We start from the raw sequence: 15,552 nt of genomic DNA, 5'->3' as shown, positions 1-15,552 counted from the left end.
ATGTGTTCAGGGATGTTTTCTGTTTCAGAGTGTGGCCTATCTTCACATATGAATTTGAAAGGAATGTATATTCTGCTGTTGAAGATGAAGTATTCTTTAAACATCAATTAGAGCCATTGATGGATGGTGCCTTTCAGTTCACCTGTATCCTTACTTCTTTTCTGCCAATTACAGAAATTACAGACAGAGAGGTGCTGAAGTGCATTTTGTATAAGTCCATTTCTCTCCTCTCCTAGCATAACAGTATTCTTAAAATTTTTTCAGTGTTTTTTTTATAGTTTGCAATGTACATTTAAAATGAATTTAAGTCCACTTTCAAATGCCTATACCCCTTAGCAATTCCTCCCTCTCTTCCCTTAGAACATTGGTGTCATCCATTTTATCCATTCATACAGTTAATATGATAATACCCTGTTGCAGTCATTCCTGTGAACATTTATCTATTAGATCAATTCAAAATAATAAAAATAAATATTGTAGTTTACCTACATTCATTCCTTCTCTCACACTCTTCTTATCTTTGTGAGATGCAAGTTTATGACCTATATGATTTTCCTTTTCTCTAAAGAACTTCTTTAACATTTGTTTTTTAATTGAGATAAAATTAACATGTCACATTGGGTAAGGTTAAGGTATGCAACATGTTGCTTTGATATGTATATATTACAATCAGGTTACCACGTAATGCTAGCACCTCCATAACGTCCCATGATTATAATTACTTTTTTTGTGGTGAGACAATTTAAGATTGAAGTTTTTAGCCAATTTGAAGTATATAATATGGTATTATTAACTATAATAATAAAGCTGTGCATTAGATCTCTAGAATTCACTAACATTTCACTGTGATCTGTTTCCTTTGACTAACATCTCCTTAAATCCCCCACTATCTCTGAGCTTCCTGACCTGTGGTTTAGTGTCTGCCAGTAAGTTGGAGAAATTCTAGGTTATTACTGTTTTCTTCTTTTATTCCCTTCTCTCTCCTTTCCTTCTATTCCCTTGTGTGTGACACAATTTGTAATTGTCCCACAGTCCTTGTAGATTCTGGTCCAGTTTGTTTTTCTAGTCTTTATTCTCTCTGCTTCTCAGTTTTCTTTTCTTTTAAAATATCTCTTTATTTATTTGACTGCACTGGGTCTTAGGGTCTTAGCTGCAGCACGTGGGATCTTTCGTTGACATGTGGGGTCCACTTCCCTGACCAGGGATTGAATACAGGCCCCCTGCTTTGGGATGGTGGAGTCAGCCACTGGACCACCAGGGAAGTCCCCTCAGTTTTCAGTTTGGACTGATACATTCTCAAACTCAGTGATTCTTCCTTCAGCTGCATAAACAAGCCCATAAAGGCCTTCTGCATTTCTCTGTTGGTGTTTTTGACCTCTATCATTTCTTTACTTTTCTCTGTTTCATTGAGGTTTTTTCCTGAAGTTTTATCCTGTTTTATTTGGAATGCATTTCCGGGTTGCTTCATTTTGCTTGATACTGTGTTGCTTTCTATGCATTACACGCCACAGTCACCTCTCCCTGTCTTGCCGGGTTGGCCTTGTGTAGGAGCTGAGAGCTTTATCGTTCGAGCTGCCCTAACTCTTCATTGTTTCTCAATTTCCCTGTGAGTCAATGATATTCTACTTTTAATAGCTCCCAGCGGTTGAGGATGTGCCAAGACCGGTCAGTGCCAAAGGAGAGGATCTTAGTCAGCACCTAGATTCACGCTGATTGGAAGCCAGATCCCCAGGGAAGCGGCTTTTACAGAATGCAAATACATACAGTCCTGTGGGGTGGCAAGCATAAGCCCCACTGACTACCAGAGCCAAGGGATCCAGAGGTGTCCTCTGGGTGACAGTCGCAAAAATCAGGGCTCCAGACAAGTGAATTAGTTCCTTTCTAGGAGATGCCAGTGAGGTGCAGGCAGGCAGAAAGTGAAACAAAGTGAAAGTCGTTCAGTCATGTCCGACTGTTTGCCACCCCATGGACTCTAGCCCCAGCCAGGCTCCTCTGTGCATGAGGATTTTCCAGGCAAGAATACTGGAGTGGGTTACTATTCCTTTCTACAGGGGATCTTCCTGACCCAGGAATCGAATTCAGGTCTCCTGCATTGTAGGTGGGCTCTTGACCGTCTTAGCTACCAGGGAAGCCCAGGCAAGGGGAGAGTATAAAGATGGGGTCCCCTGGCTGACATTTCCTGAGCCCCTCCATAGCCTCCTGATGCTTCTGTGTGTGTGTTAGTCGCTTTTTGTGACCCCCTGGACTGTAGCCTTCCAGACGCCTCTGTTCATGGGATTGACTCTCCAGGCAGGAATACTGGATTGGGTTGCCATTTCCTTCTCCAGGGTATTTTCCCCACCCTGGGATTGAAGCCGGGTCTCCTGCAATGTAGGCAGCTTCTTCATTGAGCCACCAGGGAAGCCCCCTCGATGCCTCTAGATGCATGCCCCACAGCAAGCCTGCCCCTAAATCAAAGTTCCAGGACAAGCAAGTTGGCCTCTTCCTCAAAAAGCTCTGGGGTGTATCTCAGGCGGTTCTCTGTGCAGTACCCAGGTGGTGGTGGCCTGCCAAGGGCTATCTATCAGATTGCTAGAGTCTTGTGCATGCAGGAATACAGGGGCCCCTGGCCACCAGAGACAAGGAATCAAGCTGCCAAAACCAGAGGACCAGAGGTAAGAACTGGGGCACCAGATAAGCATAAGAGCTCCTCTCAAAGAGATGCTGGCCCACTGGAGCCGAGCAGAGGTAAATCATAAAGATAGCATCACCCTCCAAGTTCTCAGGAAATGTTTAAGGTCAGCCTTAGATGTGCCTTTCATTAGAAGCCTGCCCCTCGGGCAGCAGCTATGATGATAAACTGATAGGCCTCTCCCACAGAAAGACCAAGCTTCTGGGTCTGTTGCCTCTGACCATGCCCCAGGGATGGTAGAGGTTTATGAATTCTTTCTCCTTGATTCCTGTTGTAGGACTCCTGGAGCAGAAACCCCACTGGCCAGCAGAACCAGGTGACAGAGGTGTCTGCCAGCAGCAGTGGCAAAAGTCAGGGACCAGATAAGGGTACAGGTTCCTTTTTGGAAGATATTGGTGAGCTAGAGCAAGACAGAGGGAAAAGGCAGATTGCATTCATGGGTCTTCATTCCCCAAGAGCATCTCCATAGGCCCATATCAGCGAGTCAAAGCAGCAGCCCATCCTTTAGGCCAAAACTCCTGAACAAAGAAAACAGGTCTCTTTCTCAGAAAGCCTGGAGAAGCATTTCAGTCTGCTATCGGTGCGGTGTCCTGGGGTGGCACCCTGCCAAGAACTGTGTCTCTGATTATTACAGTCCTGTGGGGCCTGAGAATGAAAGTCCTTTCCTTTGGCACTGGCTGGTCTTGGCACACCCTCAACCACTGGGAGCTATTAAAAGTAAAATACCACTTGACTCACAAGGAAATTGAGAAACAATGAAGAACTAGGGCAGCTCAAACAATAAAGCTCTCAGCTCCTACACAAGGCCAACCCAGCAAGACAGGGAGAGGTGACTATGGCATCTAATGCATAGAAAGCAACACAGTGTCAAGCAAAATGAAGCAACCCAGGAACGCGTTACAAACAAAGCAAGACAAAACTTCAGGAAAAAACCTCAGTGAAACAGAGAAAAGTAAAGAAATGACAGAGGTCAAAAAACCACACAAATGGGCCGGTGTGTGTGCTTAATCGCTTCAGTCGTGTCCAACTCTTTGCGACCCCAGGGACTGTAGCCCACCAGGCTCCTCTCTCCATGGGATTCTCCAGGCAAGAATACTGGAGTGAGGTGCCATTTCCTTCTCCAGGGGATCTTCCTGACCCAGGGATTGAACCTGCATCTCTTACATCTCCTGCATTGGCACCTGGCAAAGCCTGTATACAAACGGGGACAGTGGACATGTGTAGAAGTTTCCCCTTTGGGAGATAGTGGTGTTCTGGAGCGCCGCAGGGTGGAGATCCACCTACTGGCTGGAGCAAGGTGGCGGGGGTCGGGGGAAGCAAAGATGGCATCCACCGAAAAGAGGAAGAAAAGAAAGAAAAGTAGTAGAAATGAAAGTTAGAAAAAAGAGGGAGAGCAGGAAGATCGCACCTGCCAGCCTCCATCCCCGGAGTTTCCCAGCAGGCCTCTGTACCCTCAGGCCAACACAGTCAAAGCAGCGAAGTCCTTTTCACAAAAAGCCTGGGCACTTTTCAAAGGGCTGCTTCTGCGCTGGGCCCTGGCACCGGTGGATCAGCACACCAGCCCTCGGTTTGCTAGAGCCAAGTGTCTCCTGTGTGGTCTGCCCTGCTGGTTTTCAAAATCAGATGTTGTGGGGGCTTGTCTTTCAGGAGCAGGTCTTAAAGGCTGGGGTGTCCAATATGGGGTACAAACCCTTCATTCCTCAGTGAGAAGCTCCAGGTGTTGAGATTCCCCCCTTTGTGGGTACCCGAGCTGGGGGTGAGGGGCTTATGGTGAGATTGTGTCTCTGCCTTTCCCACCTGCTTCGTTGTGGCTTTTCTTGTTGTTTACCAGGTGTGAAGGGTTTCTCTGCCATTTTTTAGGTTTCTTTCAGAGGAAATTGTTCCACTTAAATTCGGTATCTCAAAAAAAAAAGGATAATAATAAAGGGACTTCCCCACAGGTCCAGTGGTTTAAGACTCCATCTTCCAATGCAGAGGGCACTGGTTCAATCCCTGGTCAGGGAGTTAAGCTCCCATGTGCTATGCAGTGTAGCCAAACATTAAAATAAGAAATTAAAAAGAAAAATCAATTCAGCGTGTCCATAGGAAGAGGTGAGGTCAGGATTTTCCTATGTAACCATGCTGAACTGGAACCTCCATCACTTCTTTTTGGTTTCTTTCTTAGAATTTGCTTCTCTCTGCTTACCCATCAGTTGCCCGTTTCCTGCATGCTGTCACCTTTGTTCTTAGAACACTGACCATAGTCTTTAGAGTTGTTTTCAACTTCTGGCTTGATAAATTCCAACATTCCTGCCATATCTGGTTCTCGTTTCTCGTCAAAATGTGGTTTTTGTGGGCAGAGGAGCTGAAGTCATCATTAAATGTGAAATATTTAAAGCAGATACGCAAGTGTTTCAACAGTGCAGACAGTTGACTATGTTGCTGTGGATGATGGTGCTGTTGGCAAAACATGTTTTCTGATATCCTACACAACAAATTTCCATCTGAGTATGTACTGTTTTTGACAACTATACAGTCAACAGTTATGATCGGTGGACAGCCATATGTCCAGTCTTGGACTTTTTGATACTGCAGGGCAAGAGGACGATGATAGATTATGATCTGAGTTACCCACAAACAAATGTAGTTCTAACTTCCCTGGGAGCTCAGATGGTAGAGAATCTGCCTGAAATGTGGAAGACCCAGGTTTGATCCCTGGGTTGGGAAGATCCCCGGGAGAAGAGAATGGCTACCCACTCCAGCATTCTTGCCTGGAGAATCCCATGGGCAGAGGAGCCTGGCTGGCTTCAGTCCACGGGGTCACAAACTGTCGGACATGACTGAGCGACTCACACTTATTTACTTAGATATATTTCTAGTCTGTCTTCCAGGGGGCCCTTCATCCTCATTCGAAAATGTGAGAGAAAAATGGGTGTCTGGGACTTCTCTAGTGGTCCAGGGGCTAAGACTCTGTGCTTCCAATGCAGGGGGCCTGGGTTCCATCCCTGGTTGAGGGACTAGATCCAGCATGGAGCAACTAAGACCCGGCACAGCCAAATGAATACATGTTTTTTTAAAAAGTGAGTGCCATAGTTAACTCACCACTCCTTTCTTGCTTGTTAGGACCCAAACTGACCTCAGAGATGACCCCTCTGCTGTTGAGAAACCTGCCAAGAATGAACAGAATCCTATCACCCCAGAGACTGTTGAAAAACTGGTCTGGGTGGCCTGAAGTTTGCCAGGTATGTGGCGTGTTCTGTACTCACACAGAAAGGCATAAAGAATGTATTTAACCAAACAATTTTGGCTGCCCTGGAGACTCCAGAACTGAAGAAGAGACACAGGTGTGTGCTGCTGTCAGCATCTCTCCAGGAGTGTTTCTGCATAGCTGGTGTCTGCATGATCCTACAAGCGATATTTCAGTCAAACTAAGGATTACAAATTAAAATTTGTTTGTGGAATAATAACAAAAACTGCACCTACTTACATGTACTTCTGTGAGACAAGGCCCATAGATATGGCCTCCTTCCCTCTCTCAATACCAGTGAATTTTGAGTAATCGTGGATTGTCAGAAAAATGATCAGTGCTAGTTTTTGTTTTGTTATTTCCAAAAAGAATTTGTTGCTGTTGCTTTGATTAAAAGCAAGGCACACTTGTGATGGCTCTGTAACAGACTGATTTGGGTGGCTGAAGGTGTTCCTATGTTCCACTCGGGAGAGCAATCTAGGATGTGCGTGCCGTATGCTTAGTCACTTCAGTCGTGTCCGACTCTCTGCAAGCCCTCCAGGCTCCTCTGTCCATGGAATTCTCCAGGCGTGAACACTGGAGTGGGTTGCCATATCCTCCTTCAGGGGATCTTCTGACCTGGGGGTCAAACCCACATCTCCTGTGTCTCTTGCATTGGTAGGCGGATTCTGTACCACTAGACCACCTGGGAATCTTGGTGGTGTTTTGTTTTTTGTTTTTTTTTTTTTTTTTCCTTTTTCTGGTGGGGTGGGGCAGGAAGTGTGTATAGGATTTGGTTTTATTTAGTCTTGTGTTTTTAATTCATTAAACCATTGAACAGCCCTTAAGGGGAGGAGGACGAACTGATTCCACATTCTACTTCCTAAATTTAGTTTAGAAAACATGTTCCCCACATGGTACTCTCAGAAAGGAGTACAGTAAATGCCTCATTTAATAATATAATCCTTTAGGGGAATTCCCTGGCAGTCCAGTGGTTAGGACTTGGTGTTTTCACTGCTGTGGGCCCCGGATTCTATCCCTGGTTGGTGGAACTAAGCTATATTAATATATACTCTGTAAGAGTTGCCTTTTCTCTTGACCCTTAAGCAGGTCCAGTATTTAATGAAACTCACGAAAATGGGGAGAACCTGTCTTGCTCCTCCCCTGTTCTAGGATGCACTATATATGTGTCTGTAGCTCTCAAGGAAATTTGTCTGCCATTAGCTGATTTTTTAAGTTACTTTCTTTTTTCAGTGATAAATGTAGAAAAGTATTGTGCCTTTTGAAATACACAAAATGGATTGAGTGAAAGTTGCTCAGTCGTGGTCCAACTCTTTGGAACCCATGGACTATACAGTCCTTGGAATTCTCCAGGCCAGAATACTGGAGTGGGAAGCCTTTCCCTTCTCCAGGGGATCTTCCCAACCCAGGGATTGAACCTAGGTCTTCCACATTGCAGGCGGATTCTTTACCAGCTGAGCCACAAGGGAAGTCCAAATGGATTGAGTATACAGTTAAAATACATTCCCCGCCCCGGTCCAAAAAAAAAAAATGTGGTTTGGACTTTAAAATTTTTCCTTGATAGCCAGACTTGATGTGCGAGGTAAAAGGGACTGTTCTAAATAGACTGGTACTAACGTGGCAGCCAGGTGGGGCAGGGAAAGTCCTATTGGTCACGACGACGTTTCGGCCTTCTGGGTCACCTAGGCCACTCAATTGTGAGCTTCAGGTGTTTTGATTTTTATTGTTTTTACTGTCTTCCATCCCCTTAGGGTGATCTTCCCTGGTGGCTCAGATGGTAGAGTTCCTGCCGCCCTCCCCAACCCCCACCCCATCTCCAGGATTCTTGTCTGGAGAGTTCCATGGACAGAGGAGCCTGGCAGGCTACAGTCCATGGAGTTGCAGAGGGGGACACGGCTTAGCAACTTTTGCTTCTTCCCCATGGATAGGACCAAGTGGGCAGCAGCTGTGTAGTTCCTTTTTCCCACGTGGAGGCTGTGGTTAAGTGGAGTTGGTTATTTCTCCCCCCCAGGTGAGGCTCTTGTAAGACCCCAGCAGACTAGGCTCTGATTTAATTAGCTTCTCCTGAGGGCAGGCCTCATTAAGAGGGAGCCCTGGGGTATTTAAGAACAGGTTCCGTTTCCCCTCACCCTTCAGAGGAATGAGGCGGTTGTTCTGCCGTGTTAGCTGTGAAAACTCTCACGCTGAGGGAGTCAGAGGCGCCCCTGCTTTGAGTGGATTCTCCGGCGTTTTTTACCTCTGCGGTTATCCACACTGAGCGTCTAGCAATTTGGCAACTGTATTTCGAGTCTGCCTGCGTCAGCCCCGGTTCCTGCCTCGGTTCCCACTCCTGGCTCTGTGCTCGGTAAGCCAGTAGTCCGGGCTTTTGCCTCTCCACTCTTGGGCACGGGAGCGTGCCCTATGTCCTCCCTTCCCTCAAGGATCCAAGGAGAGTTGTTGATTTTCAGCCCATTCAGCTTTTTAATCGCTACTAGGACAGAGTGGTGACTTCTAGGCTCTCAACTGAGAAGGGGGAATGGTTTTCCTTTTTTTTTTTTTTTTTTGCTTGTTGTTCGGAACGTTCTGTGAGAACCCAGAAGGGAAGCTTGGGGGGTTTGGGGGAGTATACTTCGCTCTTCTTCTTCTTTTTAAATCTTTATTGAATTTGTTACAATACTGTTTCTGTTTTGTTTTGGCTTTTCGGCTGCAAGGCATGTGGGATCTTAGCTTCCCGACCAGGGATCGAACCTGCACCCCCTGTATTGGAAGGTGAAGTCTTAACCACTAGACCACCAGGGAAGTCCCCGCTCTTCTTTTAGTTGCTGGAGCAAATACTGAGCTTCCACCCTCCCAGCTGCGTCGTGAAGGGGACCCCAGAAGGAGTAAGCCTCTGCCTCCTCCCAGGGTGCCCACTTTGCAGCTTTTTAAACTGTGAAACATAAAGTACATGTGTTCCCTGTAGTTTCGTAGCAGGACTGTTGCTTAGGACAGTGTAAGATCTCTTCCATTTGGGTTCAAGATTGGTCTCTGTGTTTTTTCCGGAAGACTGAATCTCCGATTTGGAGTTCATGTAGGGGCTGTGGTGGGAAAGGAAACCTGCCCTGCTGATGATAAATGAGAGTGTAGTTAATAAAACAGTATTTAAGGATAGATATTTTTAAAAATTTGTTATTGGAGTATAGTTGATTTATAATGTGTTAGTCTCAGATGTATAGCAAAGTGATTCAGTCATACATATATAACTTCAGGTTCTTTTCCCATGTAGCTTATTTTCCAAATAGGCTGTAGTAGCATTCTCTGTGCTACACAATAGGTCCTTGTCAGTTATTTACCGATTTTATATGTGTGTGCTTAGTCACTCAGTCGTGTTTGGCCCTTTGCGACCTCGTGGACAGTAGCTCACCAGGCTCCTCTGTTGATGAAATTTTCCAGGCAAGAATACTGGATTGGCTTGCCATTTCCTACACCAGGGAATCTTCCTGACCCAGAGATTGAATCCAAGTCTCTTGTGTCTGCTGCACTGGCAGTCAGATTCTTCACCACTAGCATCACCTATAGTACTGTGTGTAAATTGATCCTAGGCTCCTAATTTATTCCTCCTTCCTCCCACCTTTCCCCTTTAGTAACCATTAGTTTGTTTTCAAAATCTGTGAGTCTGTTTCTGTTTCGTAAATAAGTTCATTTATATAGTTTTAAAAATTAGATTCCACCTATGAGTGATATCCTGTTTGTCTTTCTCTGTCTTACTTCACTTGGTATGATAGTTTCCAGGGCCATCCATGTTGCTTAAAATGGCACTATTTCATTCTTTTTAATGGCTGAGTAATATTTTATTGAATAGATGTACCACATCATCTTTATCCACCCTTTGTCGATGGACACTTAGGTGGCGTCCATGTCTTGGCTTTTAGAGATAGTGCTGCAGTGAGCATTGGGGTGCATGTATCTTTTTGAATTATGGTTTCCTCTGGATATACACCCAGGAGTGGGATTGCTGGGTCATATAGTAGTTCTATTTTTAATTTTTTTTTCTATTTTTAATTTTAAAGGAACTTCCATACTGTTTCCATAGTGCTTGTACCAATTTACACTCCCATCAACAGAGTAGGAGGGTTCTCTTTTCTGCACACCCTCTCCAGCATTTATTGTTTGTAGACTTTTGATGCTAGTCATTCTGACCAATGTGAAGTGATATAAGGATAGATACTAGATTAGGTCAAATTAGGGTCACTTAAGTTTCAGAAGAGGTAAGAAATCTCCATTGACCTGCAGTATTTTTTCATAATACACCATTATTCATAAGGGAATAATCAGTATTGCCTGGAAGGGGAAGGATTTGGGGATCACTAGGACCAAGTGCCAGAGAAGGCAATGGCTCCCCACTCCAGTACTCTTGCCTGGAAAATCCCATGGACAGAGGAGCCTGGTAGGCTGCCGTCCATGAGGTCACTAAGAGTTGGACACAACTGAGCGACTTCACTTTCACTTTTCACTTTCATGCATTGGAGAAGGAAATGGCAACCCACTCCAGTGTTCTTGCCTGGAGAATCCCAGGGACGGGGGAGCCTGGTAGACTGCCATCTATGGGGTCACGCAGAGTTGGACACGACTGAAGTGACTTAGCAGCAGCAGCAGGACCAAGTGCAAGATTTTGGGTAGGTTGGGTGCCTCAGGTAGTTTGACTAGTTTGAATTTAAGAGCACTGTTGGTCTGCTTTATTTTTCTAGAGGATGGAGGGTGGTGGAAGTACTTGTTGAATATCCTGAGTAACCTGACTGTTGAAGTGAGTTTCTCTGTCACCAGGGAGGAAGCAAGGGGCCCCCATATATGGAAAATTCTTTCTGGTACCAGCTTAGCTACAGTTGTGGCAGTAGTCTGTTTACAGAAAAAAAGAAAGCTTCTAACCATCCCCCAAACAAAGATATACATGTCCTCCTTTTTTGTGTATAGAAAGGGAAAAGGGTAACGAGTAACTGAGGGGTGCAGAGGTGGGAGAAGAGGATAGAGTTCTTTAGATTTCAAAACACTGATGTGGAAATCAAGTCCACTGTTTAGTGGCTCAGTGTTACTTTCTTTGTTGTGGCATAGAAGGGAGAGGCACTCATGCAAAAACAAGGGATTGGGCTCAGCAATAGCTACCTAGTCCCAGAAACACTCAGTGTTGTCTTTTGGTCTCAGGGAAGGGGTCTTTTTTCTCTTTAAATTTTTATTGAAGTATAGTTGCTTTACAGTGGCTTCCCTAGTGACTCAATGGTAAAGAATCCGCCTGCCAATGAAGGAGACGCTGATTCGATCTCTGGGTTGGGAAGATCCCCTGGAGAAGGAAATGGCAACCCACTCCAGTATTCTTGCCTGGGAAATCCCATGGACAGAGGAGCCTGATGGGCTACAGTCCATGGGGTGGCAAAGAGTCAGAGACAACTGAATGACTCAACAACAACAACAACATAGCAGCTTTACAGTGTCGTGTTAGCTCCTGAAGAGTGAATCAATTATATATATGTCCACTCTGTTTTAGATTTTCCTTCTCATTTACATCACCACAGAGCTATAAAACAATATCTAGCAACAAAATCAAACCAAGAGATGGCACCTGCCCCCCCAAACCAAATTCAAATCCTTCCCATGCTACTGTGGACGCTTGTCTGGAGTACATGGATCAGAAGCTGGACTCCAGCATAAACCGCTTCAGGGACATGGCACTGGGGCTCAGAAAGCCTTAGGATCTGGGTGGAGCAGATGGGGGCCTAGAGATGGATTTCCAGTTCCATTCCAGTAATGGCACCAAAGTGCCATCAAAGACAAAAACCAAACAAGGTGGTCAAATGGTAACGAATCTGCCTGCAATGCAGGAGACCTGGGTTCAGTCCCTGGGTTGGGAAGATTCCCTGGAGAAGGAAATGGCTACCCACTCCAGTATTTGCCTAGAGAATTCCATGGACAGAGGAGCCTGGCAGTGTATGGTCCACAGAGTCACAAAAAAGTTGCACACGACTGAGCGACTAACACAGTGGCACCAAACTGTCAAAGACAAAAGCCAAACAAGTAAGGAAACTGAGTTTATTCAGACTGTTGCCGTTATGGAGGACAGTTTGGACCCCAAATTGGGGTGAGTTTGCCTTAGATTTTTTTATAGGGAGGATATAGACAAATTATAGGTAGAGTGGTTTATAGTTAGAATTGCTTTAATAACTTGGGGACGTCTTGGTCAGCTGACTAGGAAATGTGTATAGCTACTTGGCCTCTTGGTGTCTAGGTACTTTGGGTTTGTTACTTTTTTTGGGGATGCAGGGCTTTTGGGATCTTAGTTCCCCAACCAGGGGTCAAACGCATGCCCCAACGAGCTGAGTCCAGTGGTTAACTGGACCACCAGGGAGTGCCCCCCATGGGTGGTGCCCTTCTCATCTCAGTTAATCATTCATAAGACAAAGGACTGGGACATGGAGACCCTGTGTTTGGCCTTGTTGGTAGGCTCAAGCAAAAATGGAAAGGTCTGTGCTTAACCTTCTCACAGGTGCATGAGGGAATCTTCTGTGAGCCTTATGGTAGTCGTGAGAAAGACAGGACGATGACTCTAATATGAGTCATGTGGGAAAAGATGGTTTACTGGGGTTGTTGTTCAATCACCAAGTCGTGTCTGACTGTTTGTGACCCCATAGATTGCAGCATGCCAGGCTTCCCTGTCCTTCGCTGTCTCCCAGAGTTTGCTCAAATTCATGTCCACTGAGTCACTGATGTCATCCAACCATCTCATCTTCTGTCACCCCCTTCTCCTGCCCTCAATCTTTCCCAGCATTAGGGTCTCTTCCAATGAGTCAGCTCTTGCTGTGGTTACCTATTTCCAATCACAAAATGGTAGGATAATTTCCAGGGGGTGGGAGAAGTTGAAGATATTTCTTAATTATCAATTTTTTGTGTGTGTGTGTGTGGCACAGGGATTAGGTTTAAAGTTCAACAGTGTCAGTTTTAAGGTGAAATTTTTTTCACTATGATCTAGTTGTTTTGGTAGTATTTGTTGAAAAGATTGTCCTTTCCCCATTGAATTTGTTGCTGCCAATGCTGCTGGATTTTCCAGGCAAGAATACTGGACTGGGTTGCCATTACCTTCTCCAAATCTGGGGTGGACTGCCATCCCCTCCTCCAGGGGATCTTCCCAACCCAGGGATCAAACCCAGATCTCCCTCACTGCAGGCAGATTCTTCACCATCTGAGCCACCAGAAAGCCCTGTTGAAAAGGCTTTCCTTTCCCCATTGAATTTTTTGCTGCCAATGCTGTGTTTCTACAATTAAAACTTCAGTTCCTCAGTTGCATTAACCACATTTCAAGTGTTTTAAGTGCCACATGTTGCTCATGGCTACCATAATGGATAACACAGATAGAGGTCATTTTTATCAACACAGAAAATTTTATTGAGTACTGCTATAGGCCTTATAGCAAAGTGTCTAATAAATATTTTGCTTTTTGCGAAAAGCAATAGAAAGCAAACAATAGTGTTAAAGGCATATATGAAAAAGTTAAAACTTGACGACTGAGCACAATTTATTTTGAGGATTTTATAGTGAGGAACTCCAGGAGATAGTGAAGGACAGGGAAGCCTGGCATGCTGCAGTCCATGGGGTCGCAAAGAGTCAGACACGACTGAGCCACTGAGTAACAACAACAATAATGAGGCATGGAGAAGACAATGGCAACCCACTCCAGTATTCTTGTCTGGGAAAGCCCATGGTCTGAAGAGCCTGGTGGGCCCCATTCCATGGGGGTTGCAAAAGAGTTGGACTTGATTTAGCGACTATACAACAATATAGTGAGGCAATGTTGACAAATACAAATATAAAAAGAATTTTGTAAAGCATACATTAGACCAGACTAATTCAAAGGATGTTTGGGCATGTATGATGCTGAGCTCCTAGGATCTGGCTCAGTACAGAGTCTCTTTGTTAAATATTTTTATTTAAAATTCTCCTTAATAACTAGAATTCCAGAATCTTTAATTTGGGGATGATAGTGAAAGGACCTGTACTGGACTAGTTATTAGCATTTCTATTAAGAGAATTAATGAAAATACTTTAGCACTACTTCCAGAACAGGAAACATAGACTTTATGAGACCACCAAAGCATCTATTAATATTCTTGACTTGCATATTTGAGAGAATTCATACCTACTGCTCTCTGGCACCACAGTTGAACAACCTTGTAGATATTGCTAGATGTTTAAAATATGATCAGATCCTTCCGAATTTTTTCCAGAGAGGCAAGTTTAAAGGCTGTACACTATAAAATCCAAAATACTGACAATACCAAATGCTAGGGAGGATGTGGAACAATATGAACGCTCATTAATTGTTGGTGGGAATGCAAAACAGAAGAGCCATCACCTTGCAAAACATTTTGGCACTTCCTTACAAAGTTAAACATAGTATTAGCATGTGATCCAGCAGTCACACTCCTTGGTATATACCAAGATGAGTTGAAAACTTATGTCCATGCAGAAACCAGCACGAGTGTTTATAGCAGTTTTATTCACAACTGCAAAAATTCAAAGCAAACAAAATGTCATTTAGTAGGTGAACAGATAAGTAAACTGGTATACAATGAAATATTATTCAGTGAAAAGAAATAACTATCAAGCCATGAAAAGACATTTGAAAAATCCTGCAGGTTTGTTTAAGCTTTTTGGGTTTTTTTTTTTTTTTAATAAATAGATTTTAAAATTAGATTTTAAGGTTTATTAGAAAATTCAACAGAAAGCTTTATTAATCTGAATTGAATATTGCTAAGTGAAAGAATATATATTCCAACTGCAAGACATTCTGGAAAAGGTAGAACCAGACAATAAGAAAATTAATGATTCCGAGGGGCTGGGAGGCAAGGAGAAGGAAGCATAAATAGGTTGAACAGAGGTTTTTTTAAGATTGTGAAACTGTTCTGTGTATTATTGTCAAGATTGGTACATGACATACATTTATGACATACATGTATGCCACACATACATGTACATGACATACATGTTATGACAGATACATGACATCCATGACATACCTGAACAACACAGAGAAAATCCTAATATAAACTACATGTTTTAATTAATGATAGATCACTGTAAGTTCAAAACTTTTAACAAGGTCATACACTAAAGCAAGATGTCGTAAACAGGTGAAACTGAGAGGGGGTGGAGTATGTGAGAGCTTCCTGTAGCTTTCTGTTGGTTTTTCTAGTAAACCTAAAACTGGTCTTAAAAATCTATTTATTAAAAGCAAACACACACACACACACACACACACACACACACACACACACACACACACAAAGCAAAAACAAAAAAAACTTAAAAGGTATCTCTGCAGAAACCTGTAGGGTTTTTCAAATTTCCTCACAGGCTCATGGTCTCAAATGAGAGGGTGCTTCATTCTTCATAAACGCTAGAAGAAAAGCTAAAACTCATTAACCTTTATATTATGGGTACTGCGTATAAGTACGTTATTCTGCTAATCAACAAATATTTATTCAAAGCAAGGAGAGCCAGCTTACGCGATTTAATGTGTATACACCTACGCGATTTATGTGTGTATCATCAATTGTCACACAAAGCTATGAAGTACCACTGCCATTAACGTTTTCAAAAAAACAAGAGGAGGCTCTGAGAGAAACCAGACATCTGATAAATACAACAACGG

At 43.8% G+C, this 15,552-nt stretch overlaps 1 pseudogene; it reads left to right on the top strand.

Annotated features, from left to right (window-relative positions):
• Positions 1-2,425: 2,425 nt before the first annotated feature.
• Positions 2,426-6,082, top strand: LOC133049700 (cell division control protein 42 homolog; annotated as a pseudogene).
• The last annotated feature ends 9,470 nt before the right edge of the window (positions 6,083-15,552 follow it).

The sequence above is a fragment of the Dama dama genome, chromosome 30, assembly GCF_033118175.1.
Source record: "Dama dama isolate Ldn47 chromosome 30, ASM3311817v1, whole genome shotgun sequence".
Taxonomy (NCBI): domain Eukaryota; kingdom Metazoa; phylum Chordata; class Mammalia; order Artiodactyla; family Cervidae; genus Dama; species Dama dama.
This window is presented reverse-complemented; position numbering and strand designations above follow the sequence as displayed.